Raw genomic sequence first — 23,342 nt, forward strand, 5'->3', positions numbered from 1 at the left:
AAAAAATCTGTGACTAAATTGTAAAATAATTTTGTTGCAGATTTCCACATTATGGTAATGCCAAAAACATTTTAGTACATTTTGGATATTTGAAGATGAAATTAAATGCATATAATCTTGCTCCCCTTCCTGTAGCATAGTAGAGGTGCTTCTGTATAAACAGACCTGAAGTTAGTTTGGAATACGTCAGTAGAACTTAATTGTTTCCATAAACTAGTATGGTGTGGTTTCAGTGGAATGTTAGGCCAGTATATGGCTGGAAATAAGATGAGATAAACTTAAGTAACCTACATTAAAAAAATACTTTGCAAGAGAGAGGGAAGGTTTAAGTAAAGATGGGAGGAGAATGAGTAGAGAAGGGAAAGGAAAGTGGAACCTTTTATATTGATTATGTGAGTGAAGAATAATGTGAGAGAAGGATTTAGAGTTGGGAAAGTGATTTGAGAGAGGATAATTCCATTGAAATAAGATAAATTGGGGTGGCCAGGTAGTACAGTGAGTAAGAGCACCAGCCCAAGAGTCGGGAGGCCTGGGATCGAATCCGGGCTCATGTACTTAGCACCCACCCAGAAACACCTGGCCGTGTAACCTTGAGCACATTACTTAACCCCAAATCCTTTAAAAAAAAATAAGATAAATTTTGGAATCTTTGAGAAAAATGCCTCTTCAAAAAGTGATGAGTATCTTCTTCAGTACGTTCCTTTCCCTCCTTGCACCCATCTTTTTAAGAACTCATTCATTTCTCTTTATCCTATCTGGTAAAATACTTAATCGAAGCTTAACAAATGCTACTTAGCTGACTGGTGGAAATAGTACTGTTTTGTTTGGTCTGGCGTAGATGGTTATGCTAAAGACCTCTGTAAAAAAAATAAGCACCTCTTTTCTTTTCTAATAAGTAGCTATTCCTGCTGTGGGTCCTGTCTTCTTTGACCTTCCTTGGGTTGCAACTGAAAAGCCTTGGGGTCAGGTGACATATATCTTTTATTTGCCTTCTTAAGGTAACTGTGAGGTTAGGTTAGGTTAAGGAAATAAAAGTAATAAATTTACTCTTTAGATGATTTTTTTGTTTTGTTTTCTAATAGCATTTTATTTTCCCCTCAGTTACATGTTACAAAAAAATTTAACATTCACTTTTACAAGATTTTGAGTTCCAAATTTTTCTCTCTCCCTTCCTCACTTGCCCATTTCTGAAAATGGTGGGTAGTGTGATATAGTTTATACATGTGCTATCATGGAAAAATATTTCCATATTAGTCATAGTTGTGAAAGAAGAAACAGATTTAAAAATAAACATGAGAAAGAATAAAATAAATGGATAAAAAATGGTTTGATCTACATTTAGAGTTCATTAGTTCTTTTTTTTTTTTTTTGGATATTGATAACATTTTCCTTAAGTCCTTTGTACTTGTCTTCCATCATTGTGTTGTTTAGAAGTACTGAGTCATTCATTGTTGATCATGATACAATATTACTGATATAGAGTACATTGTTTTCCTGGTTCTGTACATTTCACTTTGAATCAGTTCATGCCAATCTTTTTAGTTTTTTAATCTACCTTTTCATCATTTCTTACTGTAAAATAATATTCCATTAATATGCCACAGCTTGTTCAGTCATTGCCCAACTGATGGGAATCCCCTCAATTTCTAACTTTTTGTCACCACAAATAGGGGTGCTTTAAATATTTTTACACATGTAGGTCTTTTTCCTTTTTTTATGATCTCTTTGGGATACACATGTAGTAGTGGTATTGCTAGATCAAAGGATATGCACAGTGTGGTTATCCTTTGAGCATAGTTCTGAATTGATTTTCAGAATGATTGGATCAGTTCACAACTCCTCCAACAGTGCATTAGTGTCCCAATTTTTCCACATTGTCTCCAATTTTTGGAATTTTCCTTTTTTTACCATATTAACCAATCAAATAGGCATGAGGTGGTATCTTAGTTGTTTTAGCTGGAATTTCTATAATCAAAACTTATTCATATACCTACAGATATCTTTGATTTCTTCATCTGAAAACTTCCTGTTCATATTCTTTGATCATTTATCCTTTGGTGAATAGCTTATATTCTTATAAATTTGACTCAGTTCTCAATATAGTTTAGAAGTTAGGCCTTTATAAGATATACTTGCTGTAAAGATTGTTTCCCAGATTTCTGCTTTCCTTTTCATCTTGGTTGCATTGTTACATTGGTTGCATTTTGTACAAAAGCTTTTTAATTTAACATAAGTACAATTATCTCTTTTATGTTTTGTAATGCTCTCTATTACTTGTTTGGTCATGAATTCTTCCCCTCCACTTTGCATGTCTCTGCTTCGAGTGTGTATCTTGTAAACAACATATTGCAGGATTCTGCTTTTTAATCCACTCTGCTATCTACTTTTGTTTTACGGGAGAGTTCATCACATTCATAGTTACGACTGCTAACTATGTATTTCCCTCTATCTCTATTCTTCCTCTTGTTTGTCCTCTCTATCTTTTCACCCTTTCCTTACCAGTTTTTTGCTTCTACCACCTCCACCCTCCCTTCTGTCAGTTCCCATCCCCTCTTTACTTGATCTCCTCCCTTCCTATTTCCCTGTCAGGTAAGATAGATTTCTATATTCAACAGATTGTGTATCTTATTCTCTCTTTGAGTCAATAATGATGAGAGTAAGGTTCAAGTGATAACCATTGTCCATTCTACCATTTTCCCCTTATCAGTCATTATGAAGTTTGTTCTTAGAAAGACAAAATTAGGCTCCATGAGAGCATTTATTTCCCTCAAAGATTGCGGAACATGCAATATAAAGACATGCTTGGAAGTTCATAATAGACAATAAACTCAAGGATGAACAGACAAAAGAGACCTTATCCCTCTCATCCCCTTCCTCCCTCCCTTCCTAGCTCAGAATGTCTATGTCAGCTATAATTATAGTCTTCATATGTGTTAATCATAATATGAGAAAGGAATTTCCTTAATTGGATAGGTTGTAAATACAATAAGATAGAAAAAAAATGTTAGTGTCAATGGAAATTATAGATCCAGGATATCTATGTTTCTTTTATCATTAACATGGAATGATACAACATAGAATAGTATATGTTATAAGAATGTATGGTATTGGGGCGGCCAGGTGGCTCAGTGAGTAAGAGCACTAGCTCCAGTGTCGGGATGACCTGGAGATCGAATCCTGGACTTAGACACTCAGCACCACACCCAGAAATAACTGGCCATGTAACCTTGAGCAAGGTACTTAACCCAGATTTAAAAAAAAAAAAGAAGAAGAAGAAGGTATGGTATAAGAATCTTTTAAATGATGTAGTATAATGGTATAAGAATCTTTTAAAATACCAAAATAAGCAAAAACCTATTATTCAAAATACTGTCTGGTACAAGGCTCCTTGTCCTTGCTAGTCATAAACAGAAGAATGTTCCTGGTCATCTTCATATTGTTTTGCGGTTGATGACACAAGGAATTTTGGGTTCATTCCAAGAGCAAAGCAAAGTGTTTATAAATCTGTTATGCCAGAGCATGGAAAATATTATGGTAGGTTAAGCTCAGAGTGAACCAAAATGTCTCTCCTGATTGATCAAGCCATGTTTTAAGCCTTTCTCAGGTCTTGGAGGCTCAAAATGGTTTGGGGAGGGGTCTTCATTCCTCTACTTTTGGTCTGAGGTGTAGCAAAAGGCACCACCTGCAGACCAAGGAAGGCATGGAAAATCTTCACTCTTCCTCAGGGATTGGGAAGCAATGTGCACTTGGAGCTGGCATTTTCACATAATCAGAAGTCCATATTCACAAGTTGGCAGCTGTGGAAGTAATCAGAAAGATTTGGAAAGGGGCTTTTAGAATCTTGACTCATATGAGTTAATAATTTAGAGAAAACTGCACAACATAGGTCCTTTGTTAAAGGTGCATAGATATGGTTCAGTTTCCCAATCATGCAGGGCTAGCTTCAAACAATACAACAAAGTTGTTCTTATAATTCACAGAATCACATAATAAAATTGTCAGGCACAGATTAAAGTGCTCAGCGAACTCACAATAGACTGTTTTTTTTTTTAAAGCAATCGGGGTTAAGTAACTTGCTCAAGGTTACACAGCCAGTTATTTCTGGGTATGGTGCCGAGTATCTGAGTCCGGATTTGATCGAGGTCATCCCGATACTGGAGCCGGTGCTCTTACTTGCTGAGCCACCTGGCCGCCCCTAAGCAATTGGGGTTAAGTAACTTGCTCAAGGTTATACGGTCAGGTGTTTCTGGGTGGGTGCTAAGTGTCTAAGTCCAGGATTCGATCTCCAGGTTATCCCAACACTGGAGCCAGTGCTCTTACTTGCTGTGCTACCTGGCCACCCCGATAGAGTGGTTTTGAGAAGGGAAATTTACATGTCACCAAGGTAACCAAGAAAATTTAAATATGGACAATACAAATCAAAATAATAATTATTATCAATATTAACTCACATTAAGTTCCTTATATTCCAGTAACCCATTTCCAATGTCCATTTAGGAAGCACCTTTTTGAGTACCAGATATCTCATGTAGTTATCCGCTTCCTAGATAACTTTTCTTGGACAATAGCTTTTAGTCTTAGGAAAATTCTAAAAGAGAGCTCTGCTTATCTGGTTCAGTTTTATAAGGTCCTAGAAAGTTTTGGCTTAGTATAATCACTTATATTTGGTTCTTCAATTTTGAAATTTCAGAGAATTTCAGTTTATATATCATCTGCTGCTTTTGTCTCTACCTATATCATGTACCTGGTATAAGGATCTTTTAAAATGTGAGGATCCAACCATAAAATGATGTCATCTGACTTTTAATGTTATCAGACAGATACTTTAATATTGGAAAAAATACTTAATTTTAGCATTATCTTATACAATTTTTGTATAAAAATCCACAGAGATCTTAATACCACATCAAGCTTAAAGTTTGAATTTCTTTCATAGATAAATTTTGGAATCCAATCATACAAATTTGTTTATAATTCTTAGAGAAATCAGTCTAATCCTGTCATTTTCTCAAAATTTGCTATCCTGTTTAATTAGACATCTATCACATTGCATCTTTTTCTTATTATTTGATCTAATAATTTTCTCCTTAGGAGGATGCTGTCTCTATGTAATATTTGTCCATGAATACAGGTTAAAATTGTAAGTTATTCACTCCTGCACCCTATTATATTAACTCAAAGATATTCCAGTCCACCTATTGTTTAATAAATTTAATAGTGTACTTACAGAACTTCTTGGTTAAATAAATGTGATATAAAAGGAAAAAAAGGAACAATGTCATATATGATAAGAGAAGGGAAAAAAAAGAGAGAAAAATTTTCTTAACTCTGATTGCAGGCATGAGTCATATCTGACAGCCAATCTTGTAGTCACTAGATGTTAAAAGCAGTGCTCAGGATTAATCAGGTGGAGAATTTTCCTTTTCAGAAAGGAAATAGCACAATTGGGAAGTAAAGTCAGGAAGATCTTACCTATCCTCAAAACTCTTCCCAGGCACAGACATCCACATTTGGCAGGTCTCAGTCTGCAGCACATGCCCATTCTGCTATTGGCTTTATGACAGATGATACATGAGACAATTATCCCTGTAATCAATGCTCAAAACAATAATAAATTGCAATCTCATAAAGTCTTGAATAGCAAGTTCCAATAATGAGAGCTTCAGGTGAGTTCAGCTCTCAAGGATCACATATCCTAGATAATAAGTATTTAATCTCTCATTGGTAACATTAAGAGATTGATCACAGAAAAATACTACTGCTCTCAGAATCCCCTTAAATAATAGGAACATCTAAGTTGAGTGTTAAACAGTTTGCCTAAATTTCTGCACATATTCTAATTCCAGATTAAAAATAATATTAGATTTCCCAGTAAGATAATACAAGAAAGCTCCTAAGTTACTACTGTTCACTAACATAACTGTTTGTACTGGAATTCCATTCCTTAAACAAAATAAAAAATAAGGGGTTCTTACCTCTCACCTCACAAATTGATAGATTTATGTCCTTGTTTCACAAGCTTGTTTATTCTTCTCTAATTATACTCATTCTGGCAGAATTAGATACTTCAGAAATTGAATCTTATACATATGATAAATTAAAACATTAATTTAACTCTTGCTTAGGCAATGGGATGACTGCAAATTCAGATCAAAACAACAAGATCTCTTCTGCTTTACAGCTAATTACAGAAATTTAGCAATAAATTATCTTGCAAATGAAAATTTAGTAGGTCTTCCAAAAAATCACGGAAGGTATTTAAAAATAAACCATTTCTTTTAAAAGTATTTTCCCTTCTTTAAAAACAGTTTACAATTTATCCTAAGGTAAAGAGGAATAATCACTAAATTTTTTATGAAGAAACTTAGTTGAAAACTTTTAAAGTGATTGATATCTCTCCTTCACCTTAAAGCAAAAATACTTTTAAAATTGGAATTTGTTAAATCTAAATTGGTGTAATATCATTAAGCAATATAAAAAAGTTTCCAAAGTATTCTAAAAAGCTAAATTTCTAGTTATTACAGAATTCCAAATATCACAAAATACCTTAGTCAAAGACGTGGTTCCGATGGAGAGGGGATTCAGCTTTTATAAGCCAAGAAGTACATACCCAACTAAATTACCCTTATTACAATAACAAATTTTACCAGACTTTAAAATTTTACTTTGTATCTTTTGTTTCCTTTATCTTTAAATATATCACTAGAAATTAAGAAAACAATTACATTCTGGAATTCCACAAGAGATAGTCAATGCGGTAGTCCACAAACCTTTAAATATACATGCATACATATGTACATGCATACTCACATGCACACATATACACATACACACATATGTATATACACAAATATGTATATATGCGTGCATATGTATGTGTTCATATAACATGTCATATTAATATATGTAATTGTAATATAGAAATTATAATATAGTAATAATATAAAGGTAAGTATGTATATGTGTGTATACATGCACATACATCCTTAGATCAAGCAGGCTTGAAAATCACACAACTATTTATTTGAATATATTCTCATTTACTCAGTAGAATTCTGTAATACAGAAAACCTTTTCACAGTGTTGAGAAGAATGACTTGAAAGTTTATCCTAACTCATTCACTCTCTCCTATGTTTTTCTTTTTGTTATAATTTTTAATCTAACATCTAGATTATAAGAGGAATTGCTTTTTACAACATCATAGCTAATACAATGGTTTACCAAATTACACAATTTAGAAATATAACAATAGTCTATACAATATTATATATTTAAAACTTGAAACAAGCTATTATCAATTTTGATGAATGCACTTCCATATTTCTTTGCACAGAGAATCATTCAGCTCATCATTAATATGTTGAAACTACAACTCTAAACCACCTTATGCATTTTCATAATAGCCAAGATTTCAAATGAAAAATCTGCTATCTGCTAATCAGTATTCTTATTATTACCTGCTTATAACCAAATATACCCTCATTAAATGTTAACAGCTTTCAAATTATCTAATTTTTAAATCACATTCTTTTTCAAAAAGGACATTTCATATGCAATAAAAATTAGATAAAAATTTCTTTAACACAATTTCTACCTCACAATGGTGCTCAAATTTTACAATATAAGAGAATTTTAGAAATGTAATACAATTTGGAAATGCAGTAATAATGCAAGCAATAAACTTCAGATGAAATCAATTGAATTTCTAGATTATCACATATAGAAATTATTGATCTTATTATTTTGGTTATTTTAAAAACCACTTCATAGGTGCAGCTAGGTGGCACAGTGAATAGAACACTGGCTCTGGAGTCAGGAGGACCTGAGTTCAAATCCAACCTCAGACACTTAACACAAAACTAGCCATGTGACCTTGGGCAAGTCACTTAGCACCAATTGCCCCCTCCAAAAAAAAAAGCAAAAAGAAAAACAAAACACTTCAAAGTTATAGGGTATGGAACAATTACTTTAAATTAGAGAAATCATAATAATGTTGTGTCTAGCATATGCCAGTCATGTTAAATGCTGTGCAATCATTATATAATTTTGATCCCATAACAACCACCATTATTATTTCTCCCTTGACAAATCAGGAAAGGAGGAAACAGAGATAAAGTAGGTTGCCATAAATTACAAAGCTGATACATTTCTGCAACTGGAACAGAGAAGTGTGGGCTTACCAAAAGCAAAGACTGGTTGGCTTTTCATCTCATAGTGCTGTGCCAGGACTTCCCAGGAAGCTACTGGGCTATGGGGTGTGGCAGAGGTCCCTGCCTAGGTGCTGTTGTAGCTGATGCCAGGGCTTTCTCAGTAGTGATAATTCTTGGTGGCACAGCTCAGGGAAGACTTCTCATGGGCCTGACCTGTCCACCTCTCCCTTCCCCATAGCTGCAGAACTTGCTGAAGCTGGAGCCACTTGCAGCTGCTGGGGCAGGGTGGACAGAATGTATTGAACCTAGATGATTCTCCCAGGTTTTGCCTAGAGGGGTTGGCTGCAAAATGCTGAGGGAAACATAGAAATTAGGACCACTTCCATTCTGTCATTGCTGCCCCTCCCCTCCTTTTGCCAGGTAGGAAAGGCTGATTGAAGTTTTCCCTACAATTCTACGACATTCTCTTCTTTTAATCTGATCTGGGATGAGAGGAGTTAACAAGAACCCTTGTGGCTGTTTATAATCCCCATACTGAGATGCCCTCTTAACTCTGGAGAAGGAATGGGAAATGCTGAGTGATCAGGATTGTGTGGAGGTGTTTTAGCAGAAGATGAGCTCCTGGAATTATACCAAAAGTCTCAGGAGTTTTCTCCTGCAAACCTAAAATGATCAGTTTCCAAACTTCTTAATGATTTATCTAAAAACCTCCAGAATATGGTAAGACGTTTTTAGTTGCATATAACTTTTTTCTTTTTTTTAAAAAGAAATTGGGGTTAAGTAACTTGCTCAAGGTTACACCTGCAGTTATTTTGTGTGGGTGTTAAGTATCTGAGGCCTGAACCAATCCTGGGTCTCCCAACTCCAGGGCTGCTCTTACTCACTGCACCACCTGGCTGCCCCTGCATATAACTTTTCACTGTAACTCTAGGCTGGCCAGACCTGGAACCAAAAGAAAAAGGGTCTTCCAGTTATCTTTCTTTCCTTCCTTCCTTTTCTTCCTTCCCTTTCTTCCTAGCTGCAGCCCTTAGAAGTCTCTGGTTGCCCACATTTTAAATCCTTTTTTTTTTTTGAGAAGGGAAATCAAGGCGATTGGGGTTAAGTGACTTGCCCAAGGTCACACAGATAGGAAGTGTGTCAAGTGTCTGATGCTGGATTTGAACTCAGGACCTCCTGACTCCAGGGCTGATGCACTATTCACTGTACCACCTACCTGTCCCCACCACCCCCCACACACATTTTAAATTTTAAAAGGTAACATAACAGAACCTAGCTCCCAAAACAACACTCAGACATTTTACAACACAGAGATACAAACTGACAATTAACACACAAATAAAAAGTGCATAATTAATGACAGGGAGATGGGAATTAGAGGCTTATTAGAACCCCCATCTCAAATTGGCTACTATTACTTTGAGGAAGGGGGGTTGGGGAATTTGCAAGGATCTAAGCACCATTATACCTCTCCTAGTTGAGAGAGGGGGTAGAAGAATGACAAAGAGAGATTTGATCTTGCAGTTCTCTCTCAGAGTGCCATTGAAGTTTTTAATTTAAAGGGGAAAATATCAATGAAATTAAATTCAGTAATCTGAATCCCTGTCAGGATTGTAGCCTTTAAGGGAAAGGGAAGGGGGAAGATTATACAGCACCTGGGAAAGAGTGCTGAAGGTGAAGTGTCTTTGTGAGCTTTAAGGGAAGAAGTTTCTACCTCATTCTCATTTTGCTATTTAAGCAAATCATCAGTGAAAAACCTTCCCACTGGAGTCTAGACATAATTGCAGAGGATATCCAAACTGCAGAGAAGACCTATGCATGTGACCTTCACCTGCAGAGCTAGCTTAGAGAGAAAAAAGAATTTGTACTGCAAGAAACAAGCTGAGTCCATTCAAAGAAGGAGCACAGAAGGTACTTACTGCCCCTCCACTCCCAAACAGGGCAGGAAATTTTCAGGAGAGCAAATCCTGCAGGCATCCAGTCCCAGGGCGTTGGTGAAAGGGTCCAATCTCTAGTACTGTCCCATCCCAGTGAATGGCTGTCAACCATTACTAAGTTTGTTCTTACAAAGCCAAATGAAATTGGGCTACAAGTGAGTATTTCTCTCAAAGGCTGTGGAACATGCATGTAGAGAAAATGAAATGTAATGAAAGTTCATTATAGAAAATGAGCTCAAGGATGGACAGACAAGAAAAAACACAACCTTATATCTTTGGAGCAATTCTCTCTCACCCCCTGCCTCCCTTCCTGGCTCCAGATGCCTATGTCAGCTAAAATTATAGCCTCCATATATGTTAATCATAATATGAGAAAGGAATTTTCTTAATGGGATAGGTTGTAAATACAATAAGATAGGAAAAGTGTTAAAGTGTTAATTGAAATTATAGATTAGGGATATCTGTCTTTCTTCTATCATTAACATAGCATGATATAACATAACATACATAACATGAACATAACATAATGTCAAGTCATGTCACATAATGTAACACAACATAACATAGCATATGTCCATAAAATACCAAGATAATAAGAATCCCATTATTCAGGGTAGTGTCTGGTTTAAGGAGCCTTGTCCTTGGTAGTCATAAACAGAAAAATGTTCCTGCTCATCTTCATCTGGCCTTGAAGTTGCTGACACAGGAAAAGGAATTGTGGGTTCACTCAGAGAGCAAAGCAAAGCATGTCTGTTATGCCAGAGCATGAAAAACATTATGGTAGGTTAAGCTCAAAGAATACCAAAAGGTCTCTTCTGATTGACCAATCCAGATTTTAAGCCTTTCTCAGATTTTGGGGGTGCAAAATGTTTTGAGGAGGAGTCCACACCCTCTATTATAATAGATCTTTCATGACTCTTCAAGTGAAATAATTTATCCCACTATACCTCTCCCTTCCTTCTGAACCAAGTATACTCTATCTCATCCCTTAATTATTATTATGTCATTTCTTCAAATTCACCTTATACCCATACCCTCTGTCTCTGTATATTCCTTCTAGTTATATATAAGTGATACAATTTTAAGAATTACAAGTAACATCTTCCCATGCAAGCATACCAATAGTTTAGCTTTAGTGAATCCTTTATGTTTTCTTTTCTCTTTTTACCTGTTTATGCTTTTCTTGGGTCTTGATATTAGAGATCACATTTTAGGTCTAGTTCTGATCTCCTTATGAAAGCTTGTAATCTTTCTATTTCATTGAATGACATTTTTCCCTTCATGTATTATGTGTAATTTTGCAGGATTAGTGATTGTTGCTTGTAGTCCTCGCTTATTTGTCTTCCAGAATATCATCTTCCGTGACCTCTGATCCTTTAAACTTTCAGTTTCAAAGTCCTGTTTAATCTTGATTGAGATTCCCTTACATTTGAATTGTTTCTTTCAGGCCACCTGTAGTATTTTTTCCTTGACCTGATAGTTCTGAAATTTGGCTACAATGTTCCTTGGAGTTTTTATTTTGGAATCTCTTTCCTGCATTGATTGATGGATCCTTTCCATGCCTATTTTGCCCTCTGGTTCCAGGAAATCAGGGCAATTTTGCTTGATAATTTCTTGGAAGATGCTGCCCAAGTCCTCCTTGTGATTATGGCTTCAGATAGTCTAATGATTCTGATATTGCCTCTCCTGGATCTATTTTCCAGGCTGGTTGTTTTTCCCATGAAACATTTTTCATTTTCTTCCATTTTTCATTCTTTTTAATGTGTTTGACTGATTCTTGATGTCTCATTACATTCCACTTATCCAATTTTAACTTTTAAGATGTTTTTTTTTCTTCAATTAACTTTTGTATTTTCTTTTCCATTTGGTCAAGTGTACTTTTTAAGGAATTTTTTTCCCCAGTGGATTTTTGTATCTCCTTTTCCATTCAGCCAATTTTATTTTTAAACAGTTTTCCATGCTATTGACTCATTTTTTTTCATAATTCTCTTGCATCACTCTCATCTCTTCCCAAATTTTCTTCTACCTCTCTTATATGATTTTTTTTATCCCTTCCATGAGTTCTTTCTGGGCTTGAGAGCATTTCCTATTTTTCTTTCAGTTTTGCCCATAGGCATTTTGACATTGTTCTCTTCTGAGTTTATGTCTTGCTCTTCCCTGTCAGCATAACTTTCTATGGCCAGATTCTTTTTTGTTGATTTTTTGCTCATCTTTTTTTTGCTTCTTTTTCTTTCTTTTAAATTTGAACTCTGCTTCTAGAGTGGAAGGGGCACTGTCTCAGACTTCATGGCCCTGACTGTTTACCTGGTGCTGTGCTCATGTTGCACAGAGACACTTGGGGATGCTTGTGTCTGGTGTTCTGCAGAGGGGTGGGGTGAGGGGTAGATGGTGCTGCTGATGTTTATAGGGCTCTGGCAGCTTACCCACCCTAGTGCTGAATTGCGGTCCTATTGGTGGTGTCTTGCATGTGCTGAGTCTTGATGGAATGCTTCTGCATTTTCCTGGTGCTGCACTGAGACACGTGGAGGTCTGCTTGCTGAAGAATGCCTGATTTCCCAGGGCTATACTGAAGCACATGGTGGTTATTGGAACTGGAATCTGTTGGTTTTCCTTCCTATGCTAAGGCATGTGGGGGTGGGGCTGGAGTTGTTGTACTGGCGTTTGCTTGATCTATCACATTGGAGCTCAATATCTCTCACTGTTTTGCTGATAAGTGGCTTGCTGCTGACTTGTAAGGATGCTTCCTGCCCTGGAATGCACTACCCTTTTATCCAAAGGAAATGAACCCTTTCTGTCAATCTTCCAAGTTTCTTGGGCCAAAAGATTGTTTTACCCCATCTTTTTGCTGATTTTGCTGTTCTAGGATTTGTTTGGGGGAAGTATTTTCTGGTTGTTTTGAGGTGAATATGGGAGAATAACAGTGATTAACTGCTTAATGCACCATCATAATGCCTGTAAGTCAATCTCTGGGTGATTTTAAAGGAAGCAAAAGTGCCACCATGATTTTTTTTCATGTGAGCTAACTGGAAAGATTGGGTCTTTGGGGAAAGAGATGATTTGGTCAAAATTTGGTTTGTGATCTCATTTTCAGTGAGAAATGGTGTCTTATTAAGGTAATTGTGCTAAAATCAGAATCTAATGCAAAATATGTGTGACCTTAAGCACATTACATTGTTAACTTCAATTTCTTAATCCATAAAAGGGATAAATCATAACACCATCTTCAATCATTCTTGGGAGAATCACATGATTATAAATGCTTAGCATAGTGCTTGGCATATTACAAGCACTGCATAAATGTTAGTAATTTCAAGTAGTCTCTATTGACCTTTAATTTAATTGATATTAAATGCCAAAAATAATAAAATTAATGATTTTCTATGTGAGATAATTTGGAAATGCATTCAATTGAATACATGTCATCTTCCTACTAATAAATTTGTTCATATTTTAAATTTAAATTCAAATTCAAATATTTTAAATTTCATAAATTTAAATGATGTCATATATGTTATTATTGTGTTTCTAAAAATTCTTATATTGTGAAATTTGAGAAATCATTGTATCAGAAATGCCTTTAGAAAAGTAACTTCTCTTTTAATCTAGATGTTGTTAAATTATAAATTGAACTGTTAGACAAATATGGTTTCAAAAAATAGAAAACTGTTCAATATTTAATGGTTTGTTTTGCTTTAATGCAGTAATTCACCATGGAGGAAAAAGTAACAAAACCCTCTTTAAGTTGTCCTTATCTGTGAGGTACCTTCCTTAGGGCTGTCTACTTAGGCAAGGTCATAAAATCTTATCAGCCATCTTGACCACATGGCATAACATTCTAAAGTTCTGAATTTGAAAACAAGAACTGGTGCTTCTCCCACCTGAAGTATAGAAATTTACAAGTTTGCTTTTGGCTTTCACTTATAAAAATTATGAAATGTTATCTGTTAGCAAGATGTAACTCCACTTGGATACAGTGGCCCTTAGATTCCAACTTCAAATTTCCCTAAAGAGTGAATAGGAAATATAGAATGGAGTATTAAAAGTATCATTATTTTCTCTGGTGTTTGGAGTCAACTATCAGGCATTTGTGTGTTCAGAATGCAGCTTTTCAAAATTTATAAATCAAGGAAAAATGAAATGTCCTTATATAGTTCATTGTTAACTATTATTTTTCTTCCATTTTTTGGGAAGGACAATTGGGGTTAAGTGACTTGCCCAAGGTCACACAGCTAGTAAGTGTTAAGTATCCGAGGCCAGATTTGAACTCAGGTCCTCCTGACTCCAGGGCTGGTGCTCAATTGTTAATTATTATTACAACATGAGAAGAATAATACTAACAGTCCTAAATTGAAATTAGTAAAATTTTGCTATTTAAAGTAAAATCTAGTGGGACTATAAGTTGATATTGTTTTATGTTTTGATTCTAAGCATGCTTATTTGAAATGTCATTAAGCCAAAAATCCACCATTCAGGGGAAATGCCATGTTCTGTTCAATGGGAATTCAATCTGAGAACTGCTGGAGGTGGACATCTGTGTTTGGGAGAGTTGAGGGGGTGATCTTGATGTGGGCTAACGTAGGATCCTCTTGACTCAATTTCTCCACGGTATTATTTTTCTTTATGAGCAGGAAATTTTCCCATCTGGTTATTTCCAAGCCTGGCTATAATAATCTAATTAATATGGAACTTTGCCACATGATTGGATATTAAATATGACTCTTGCTGGAATCAAACAGAGCTAAGGGAGTTTTCCCCTTGTTATGACTTATGGTCCCCTCTAAGGGAAAGTCCTGATGTCAGCCATGTCTCTCCTTTACCTTTCATAACAAGTGTCTATAACCAGGGCAGGTGAATCATAGAAGTTTTATTTGTTAAATAATGAGTCTATTAATTAGTATATTAACTATTTGTATATTAACTAAAACATCTCTGAGTTACTGTAAAAGGATGTAAGTATGAAAGAGCTTACTGATTTCAATTTGAATTAGTCCATATCCTAAGAAACTAAGTAAATGAGTTCTTAGTTTCATAATACCCTTGGTACAGTTACATTTTTATGCATAAGATTAGGTACTTGAATATTTCAATCTGATATGAGGATATTATTCTCAAAAGCATGGAATTAAACAAAGATGTAAGATTTTCAATTAAGCAAGGGAAAAAAGTTTTCTAATTATATGGAGTGGTAAATTTTGTGAAAGCCACAGGATCTGACTGTTTGGAATTAGGATATACATATCTATGTGATTCACTTACAAATGTTTCTAATGGGATATACAAACCTTGAGTATGTTGTAACAGTAAGTTCTCAAAACTAGACTAAGGATCAAATCAGAAAAGCAGACATACTAGGAGAAGCCCCCTTTAGAGCTATCGTAAGAAGGAGACCTATTCCAGCTTGTCCAATGGAAGATGTCTTCAAGGACCAGTGAGACTTCTGAGACTCAAAATGAAATATGCTACTTAATTAAACATTGGAAGTGGATTACAAGGTTACGATGAGAATTGAGGTTATTTAATATTGGAGACTATCGTTGTATTGTTTTGGTCTTTTGGTTTGTGGTATTTATGTTTACTGATTTTTCTGGGTGACCTTGATGTTATATTAATCTCTACTCTCAAATTAGTATATGGAGATGCCCCAAAGTGTAATTTACACATCCTGTTTTTATAAGGGTTTCCTCTTTAAGGGCTACATCAGATTACAATGAAGAAAACATGGAATTATAATTTTTGGTACTCATGGCCACAGTATGCTTATTTCCTCTTGCAAGTTGAAATCCTCTAGCTTTTATGGATGCTAGCACTTTTTTTAAAATAGTCTTGACACAAGCAGCAGAGATTAGATGATGTTTCAAAGTACAAAATCTAAATATGCAATAAATCTTGTGTAATTGGTGTTGGATGAGTGATCCATGGGGAATAGATTCTCCAGTGATCAAAGTAGGGAACTGAAAGAACAAAACCAATTCCATCTTGTGAATAGCATCAATATTGTGAGTTAAGTTTCTTACTTCTATTGAAAAGTTTATGTTCAGATAGTGCTAAGCTTTTATTTTGATATTTTTCTCAATTATGTTTAAAAACAATTCTAACATTTAAAAAATCATATTCCAAATTCTCTTTCTTCCTTCTCTTCCTCCTCATTGCGAAGACAATCAATTTGATATGGGTTATACCTATGTAGTCATGTAAGTCATATTTCCATGTTAGCCATGTTGTGGGGGAAAAAAAAACATAGCCCCCCAAAAGAAAAATAAAGAAAAAATACAAATAATATACTTTTATCTGCAATCTTAATTCACTAGTTCTTTCTCTGGAGATGGATAGCAATTTTCATCAAAAGTGCTTCAGAATTGTCTTGGATCATTGTTTTGCTGAGAATAGTGAAGTCATTCATTGTTGATCATTGTGCTATATTACTCTTACTGTCTACAATGTTCTCCTAGTTCCACTCACTTCGCTTTGCATTAGTTCATGTAAGTTTTTTTCTGAGAGCAACCTGTTTGTCCTTTCTTATAGTTGAATAGTATTTCATCACAATCATAAATGATAACTTGTTTAGCCACACCCTAGTTGTAGGCATCCACTCAATTCCCAATTCTTTGTCACTAGTAAAAGAATTGCTATAGATATTTATGCACATATAGATCCTTTTGGGTTTTTTTTATTCCTTTGAGATACAAATCTATTGCTGTGTCAAAGGTTATGCAGGGTTTAATAGTCTTTTGGGCATAGTTCCAAATTGCTGTCCAGAATGGCTGAATCAGTTCACAACTCCACTGACAATACATTAATGTCTCAATTTTCACACATCCCCTCCAACATTTCTCATTTCCCTTTTTTTGTCATATTAGTCAATCTGACAGGTATGGGGTTGTACCTCAAAGTTGTTTAAATTTACATTTTTCTAATCAATAGTTATTAAGAATATTTTTCATGTAATTATTGATAGCTTTGCCTACTTCATCTGAAAACTGCCTGTTCATATCCTTTGACCATTTATCAATTGGGTTATGATTCTTATTTTTATAAATTTGACTCAATTATTTATATATTTGAAAAATAGGCCTTTTTTAAGAGAAATTTGTTCTAAAATTTTTCATAGTCATGCTTATTAACTGTGTGTTTCCCTGCATCCTACCTCCCCCCCCCCATTTTCTCTCTCCTTTCACACTGTCCATCCTCAAAAATGTTTGGCTTCTGACTACTGCCTCTTCCAATCTGCTCTCCCTTCTATCAATACATCACTTCTCTTATCATCTTTTTCTCCTACTTTCCGGTAGGGTAAGATTTACTTCTATACCTCATTGGATGCATAGGCTATTCCTTATTTGATCCAATTCCAATGAGTAATGTTCCAGTGCTCCCCTCCACTTTCCCATCTTCCCCTTCACTGCAAAACTCTTCCTTTCACTCCTGTTTTTTTGAGTTAATAAATCTCATTCTACCTCTCCTTTTCCCTTTTCTCAATACATTACTCTTTCTTACCCCTTAATCTTATTTTTAAATATCATCCCTTTATATTCAACTCACATCTGCACCCTCTGTCTTTACATATGCACACACACACAGGTATATAGATACCTATATATGTGTGTATGTGTATATATGTACATATGTGTATATGTGTATGTGAATATGTATATGCACATATAGATTCCTTTTAACTGCCCTAATAATGAGAAAGTTCTAAGGAGTCTTAAATATTATATATATATAATATATATATATATATATATAAATATAAAAAAAGTTCCATGTAGGAAAGCAAATAGCTTAACTGTATTAAATCCTTTGATTTGTCTTTCCCATTATCTTTTTATGCTATTCTTGGTTCTTATATTTGAAGGTAAAATATTAAGTCTAGCTCTGGTCTTTTCATCAGTAATGCTTCAAAATCTTCTATTTCATTGAATATTCATATTTCCCCCTGAAGGAGTACCCTTGTTTTTGGTGATTCTTGATTATAATGGTAGTAATCCTAACTACTTTCTCCTCTGGAATATCATATTCCGAGCACTTCAATCATTTAATGTAGTACCTTGTAAATCTTGGGTTCTCTAGACTGTGGCTCTACAATATTTGAATTGTTACTTTATGGTTGTTTCCAATATTTTCTCCTTTACCTGGTGATCTGGAATTTGGCTATAATAATCCTGGGAGTTTTCATTTGGTGATCTCTTTCAGGAGGTAATAGACAGGTTATTTCAATTTCTATTTTGCCCTCTGGTTTTAGAATATCAGCACAATTTTCCTTGATAATTTCTCGAAAACTGCTGTCTATTCTTGACCATGACTTTAAGGTAGTCCAATAATTTAAAAATTATTTCTTCTGGATCTATTTTCCAGGTCAGTTGCTTTTCCCCTGAAATATTTCACATATTCTATTTTTTCATTCTTTTGATTTTGTTTTATTATTTCTTGATGTCCCATGGAGTCATTAGCTTTTATTTGACCAACTCTAATTTTTAATGAACTATTTTCTTCAACAAGTTTTTGTAACTCTCTTTCTATTTGGCCAATTTTTATTTTTAGGAAATTCTTCACTTCAGTGGATTTTTGTATATCTGTTACCATTTGGCCTACTAGGATATAATACTTCAGTATTTTTTCTTACTTCCTTTACCAAGCTGTTAAGATTTTTCATGATTTTCTTGCGCCATTTTAATTTTGTGTTCCAATTTTTCCTCTACCTCTCTTATTTGTTATATATATATATATATATATGTATATATATATATATGTATATATATATATATTTAACTTTCTATGAATTCTTTTTGGGTATGAAACCAATTCACATTTTTCTTTCATGTTTTTTACATAGCAGTTTGACTTTGTTGTCTTTTTCTGTGTCTGTGTTTCAATTTTCCCTGTCATCACAGTTATTTTCTGTTGTCCAGTTCTTTATTTGTTGTTTGTTCATCTTCCAGCTTAATTTTTCAACTTTTAACTCCATGTTAAAGTGGGGCTCTTTTTCAGGGGTGGAATGGGGCTCTGTCCCAAACTTCAGGTCTTTCTGGTTAATGTTCTCAGTGCTAGTTTTGGAGGTCTATATGTTTTCAGTTTTTTCAAGGTGATATGATCTTAGAAATGTGTTCACTATTCCCCTGGCCTGTGCTTTGGTCTCTGAGTGACCACAAGCACTCTTTTCTATCCTATGGACGTAAGCTCTGGTGTACTAGTGCTTCTCTTTTCCCTGGAATTTTGACCCAGAACTGCAACCTGGAATTGAGACCCAGATCCATGCATGAGTGATGTAGCAGAGTCCTGAACACAGTGGAGCCCCTATAATCTTCTGACCAGTTGTCTGACTTCTTTACCATCTTTGGGTTGAGAGCTCTACAAGCTGCTGCTGTTACCACTGATTCAGTCATCCCCAAGGTCTGCTTCCAGTTTACTGGGACCCATTCTACACTGGACTGCATTCCACTCACCCCACTGGGACAGACCTTCCCTCTGCATCTGTTATGTTGTCTTAGCCTGGAAAATTGTTTCCCCCCATCCCATTTTGTATGTTCTGCCACTACAGAATTTCTTTTGAGGTATGTCTAAAGTTGTTTGGAGGGGAATTTGAGAGAGGTCAGGGGAATCCCTGACTTTTTTCTGCTATCTTGTTTTCACTCACCTAGTGCCAAGCTTTTCCAGGAATAGAGAACTTTAGTGCTAATTAAAACTGTTCTTGGAAATCCCATAAAATGTTCTGGAATAGCTTGTGGTAAGTCTCTTTTAGTTTTGTCATGCTTTGACTAATCAGAGAGAAGAAACATTCTTTTTTGTTCTAAATTATGTAACTTGATTTGCTCCTCATTATTGACTATCAGACTTGGTCACTGCCATTTAGGGTTCTTCTGCTTACTGAGGGGCCCTGTGTCCAATCTGTTGCACAACTGCTATCCTTGATAATAAATTAATATGCTTAAGTTTCCCTTTTTCAGTTTCTCACAATTTTTTATTCCTAACAAGTCATTTTGACAGAGGAATGTACAAAGGAGTCTTCCACCATTAACTTTGGGCCAATAGTAGGTAGAATGAATAAAGGCTTAATATCCTAGAACAGCAATATGAAAGGAGTAGCTAAAGGTTGACTAGATATAATTAGTAATTTTTCAGGGTTCAGTAGGGGAGGGAATCAGCATTTTGATAATTCCTGCTATGTGCCGGGTCCTGTGCTAGGGGCTTTTACAAATACTTTCTCATTTGATCTTTACAACATCCCTGTTGAGTAGGTGCTATATTATTATCCCATTTTACTGTTGATGAAACTTAAACAAATATAGGTTAAGTGACTTGCCCAGGGTCACACAGCTAGTAAGTTTCTGAGGTCAGATTTGAATTCAGTCTTTCTGACCACAGGCCCAGTGCTTTATCTACTGTGTCACCAACTGCCTCTCACAGGTAAAGAATTATGAGGACTTAGGAGCTAGTGCCTGGGAAATAAAGAGAATGGGGAAAACTATTTTTAAAAGAGTGATAGGAGAAAAGAGAGGCAGGGAAGATTAAAAAAGTTAAGGAAATGGGCTAGAGGAAAGAGAAAAAAGTTTAACAGTCCCTCACATGTATGTATACATACATATACATGTGTATAGACATATATAGACACATCTATTCATAATACACACACATACACACACACACACATACACACACACACGGTATGTGTAGGCATAAATAGGTATCTAAGTGGTGCAGTGAATATAAAGCATAGAGACAAGAAGACCTGAGTTCAAACCTGGCCTCAGACAATAGCTGCGTGATCCTGCACAGATCACTTAACCTCTGCCTCCATTTCCTTATCTATAAAATGAGGTTGATAATAGGACTTATCTCCCAAAGTTGTTGTTATGACCAAATAAGATAATAATTATAAATCAGTTAACAATGCTTGGAAGAAAGCAAGCACTCTCTAAGTGTTAAATTATTATATGTATCCATATATACTGATAACAACTTAATATCACTTTAATAACCTCAGCAAGGGCCAGGGACTGAACTGATCAGATTGCTTTGCTTTACTTTAAAAATGCCCTTTCCTGTGTCTGTAACTTGAAAGACCAGATAAAGTTGGCCATGGGTATTCTCTCCTTTGGGACAGGGTGCTTGGAAATTTAGAATGGAATTTCTCTGGTCTTGGGAGGAAAACAGAGACATTCTAAGATTGTAAAATCTGCTGACACTACCTTATCAGTTATCTTGTGTTTACAACTAAGAAACTCCCTTATTCATGGTATGGAAAGGAAACATGGAGACCATAAATCTGAGACAAACATCCTGGGATTGTCCAAAATCATATAAAAACTTTGTCATTCTTTTTTTCAGGCAGCCAGAACATAGGTTTTGGCTCCTGGTCTGTACAAGCTCTCTAGCTTCATCTAATTTTAAGGGAATAAACTATGTAAATGTATATCACCTAGCCTGTTTGTCTCCTTTAACCAAACCTTAAATTTAACAATACATATATCCATGTGTATATACAGATGTCCATCTGCATAGGTACAGGGATGTATACATATACATATATACATTCATACATATAAATGCACACATACATGCAGCTGACCTTCCACACTCTTCTTCACATTACAAAGTACATCCTGACATTACAGTTGTCCCCTTGTTTTCTAAGATAAGATAGTGTTTCTGGACAGTAGTTCCCTGGAAAATAACTGTTGCTGCTCTTAAATCTACCTATATAGAAAGTCTTGGAGTTGAGAAGTTAATGCATAGAGTCTCTTTAAAAGGATTGTATTTCCTATTTTTTTTTGTAGTTGGTTTCCCAAATCTAGCCCATTTATCTATTTCTTTATTAGTCTGGTTGCTCATTTATTTATTTATTTGCTTTTCCAAAGTACTCTTTCTGAGAAAGGATGCCTTCTGAACTCTTGGAAACAAACCAGAATTAAAGCTAGTACAAAGTTTTATTTTAAGGCCATGATGAACAGTTGTTAAAGTAGATTGCAAAACCACTCATTCTTTTTTTTTTTTTTGCTTTTTTTTGGAGGGCAGTTGGGGTTAAGTGACTTGCCCAAGGTCACATAGCTAGTTTTTGTGTTAAGTGTCTGAGGTCACATTTGAACTCAGGTCCTCCTGACTCCAGGGCCAGTGCTCTATTCACTGTGTCACCTAGCCACCCCTCAATTTCTATCTTTTGCAAAAGAAACTTTTCAGAAGAAATTCTACAGAAAGTTATTTCATTGGGGAAAAAAGGGTGATTGGAAGCCATGGGGGGTTGCTTTTGAACTAAACAAAAACATGTAAATGATTGATATTATCCTCATAATTATCCATTTTCCAGTTAACTAAATGTCTTCCTTTTATCAGGTTTGGGCAGCAGAAAGAATGGCATAGGAGACAATCACCCACTTTTGCAATAAAGGAGATCTGAATTCACGTCTTGTTTTCTGACACATATTGACTCTGTATAAGTCATTTAACCCCTCAATAATCCTGGAGAACTCTAAACCTAAAAGTTACAGATTAGTTTCTGCTCTCACTCAGGATAAGGAATTTTTGTATACACCATTTAAATGACAGACTTAGACCCCTCATCCCTCCCCCCCCGAAAAAAAAAGCTTTTTGGAGGAATCCTATCATTTGGTGACCTCAAAATTACATGAAGGGAAACTTTTACAAACTACTTTCCTTTCTTTCTATATTTTATTTTCTTCCAACTGTCTTCCAATGTCCTCTACTGGAATGATTTTGTTGGGTGCCTGAAGAACCTAGTGCCCAAATAGCCATTAATTCTCTCTTCAGGTAAAAGAGAACTCTTTTGTTCCCTCAAGGTCCGGGATAGACATCTTCCAGCCTCCTTCCCATTCGGACCACGTTTTTTCAAACTGATCTAAATGTCCTTGCCTTATTCACCCAGATGTCTAGGGGGTGCCACAATACACCTGTCTCCACGCTATAGACCAAGCAGGTCAGGACTGTGGTTGCTCTAGCTATCTCCCTACCTGCCTTGGGACTTCCTCGAGACTCGCTCTCAGGTCACCGCTAAAATCTGGAAAAAGCGGGAGCGAATGCCCTCAGTCCTTGAAAAGTCTGTATGACTGTTGAGCTGGGCATGCTCAGTTCGTCAGGGCAGGTTTGGGGCGCTGGTAAGAAGCTTTTACACTATAACTCGACTGGCCCATGAAGCCTCTCTTCCTTCCTCTTTCTACCTCCCTTCTGCCGCCTGCCCTTCCTCCTCCTCCCCCCTCCCTTACACACACACACACACACACACACACACACACACACACACACACACAC

General features: G+C 35.6%; 1 long non-coding RNA gene across 1 annotated transcript in view; it reads right to left on the reverse strand.

Annotated features, from left to right (window-relative positions):
* Positions 1-1,104: 1,104 nt before the first annotated feature.
* Positions 1,105-23,342, reverse strand: part of LOC138155382 (uncharacterized) — a 22,552-nt gene continuing 314 nt past the window's right edge. The window contains exons 2-3 of the long non-coding RNA XR_011166819.1: positions 5,473-5,553; positions 1,105-3,797 (exon numbers count right to left, since the gene is read on the reverse strand). This is a non-coding gene — a long non-coding RNA (uncharacterized lncRNA). The remainder of the gene's footprint in view (positions 3,798-5,472; positions 5,554-23,342) is intronic.

The sequence above is a fragment of the Petaurus breviceps genome, unplaced genomic scaffold (assembly GCF_028583685.1).
Source record: "Petaurus breviceps papuanus isolate PSGF00001 unplaced genomic scaffold, PetGlider_PUasm1.0 154, whole genome shotgun sequence".
NCBI lineage: Eukaryota > Metazoa > Chordata > Mammalia > Diprotodontia > Petauridae > Petaurus > Petaurus breviceps.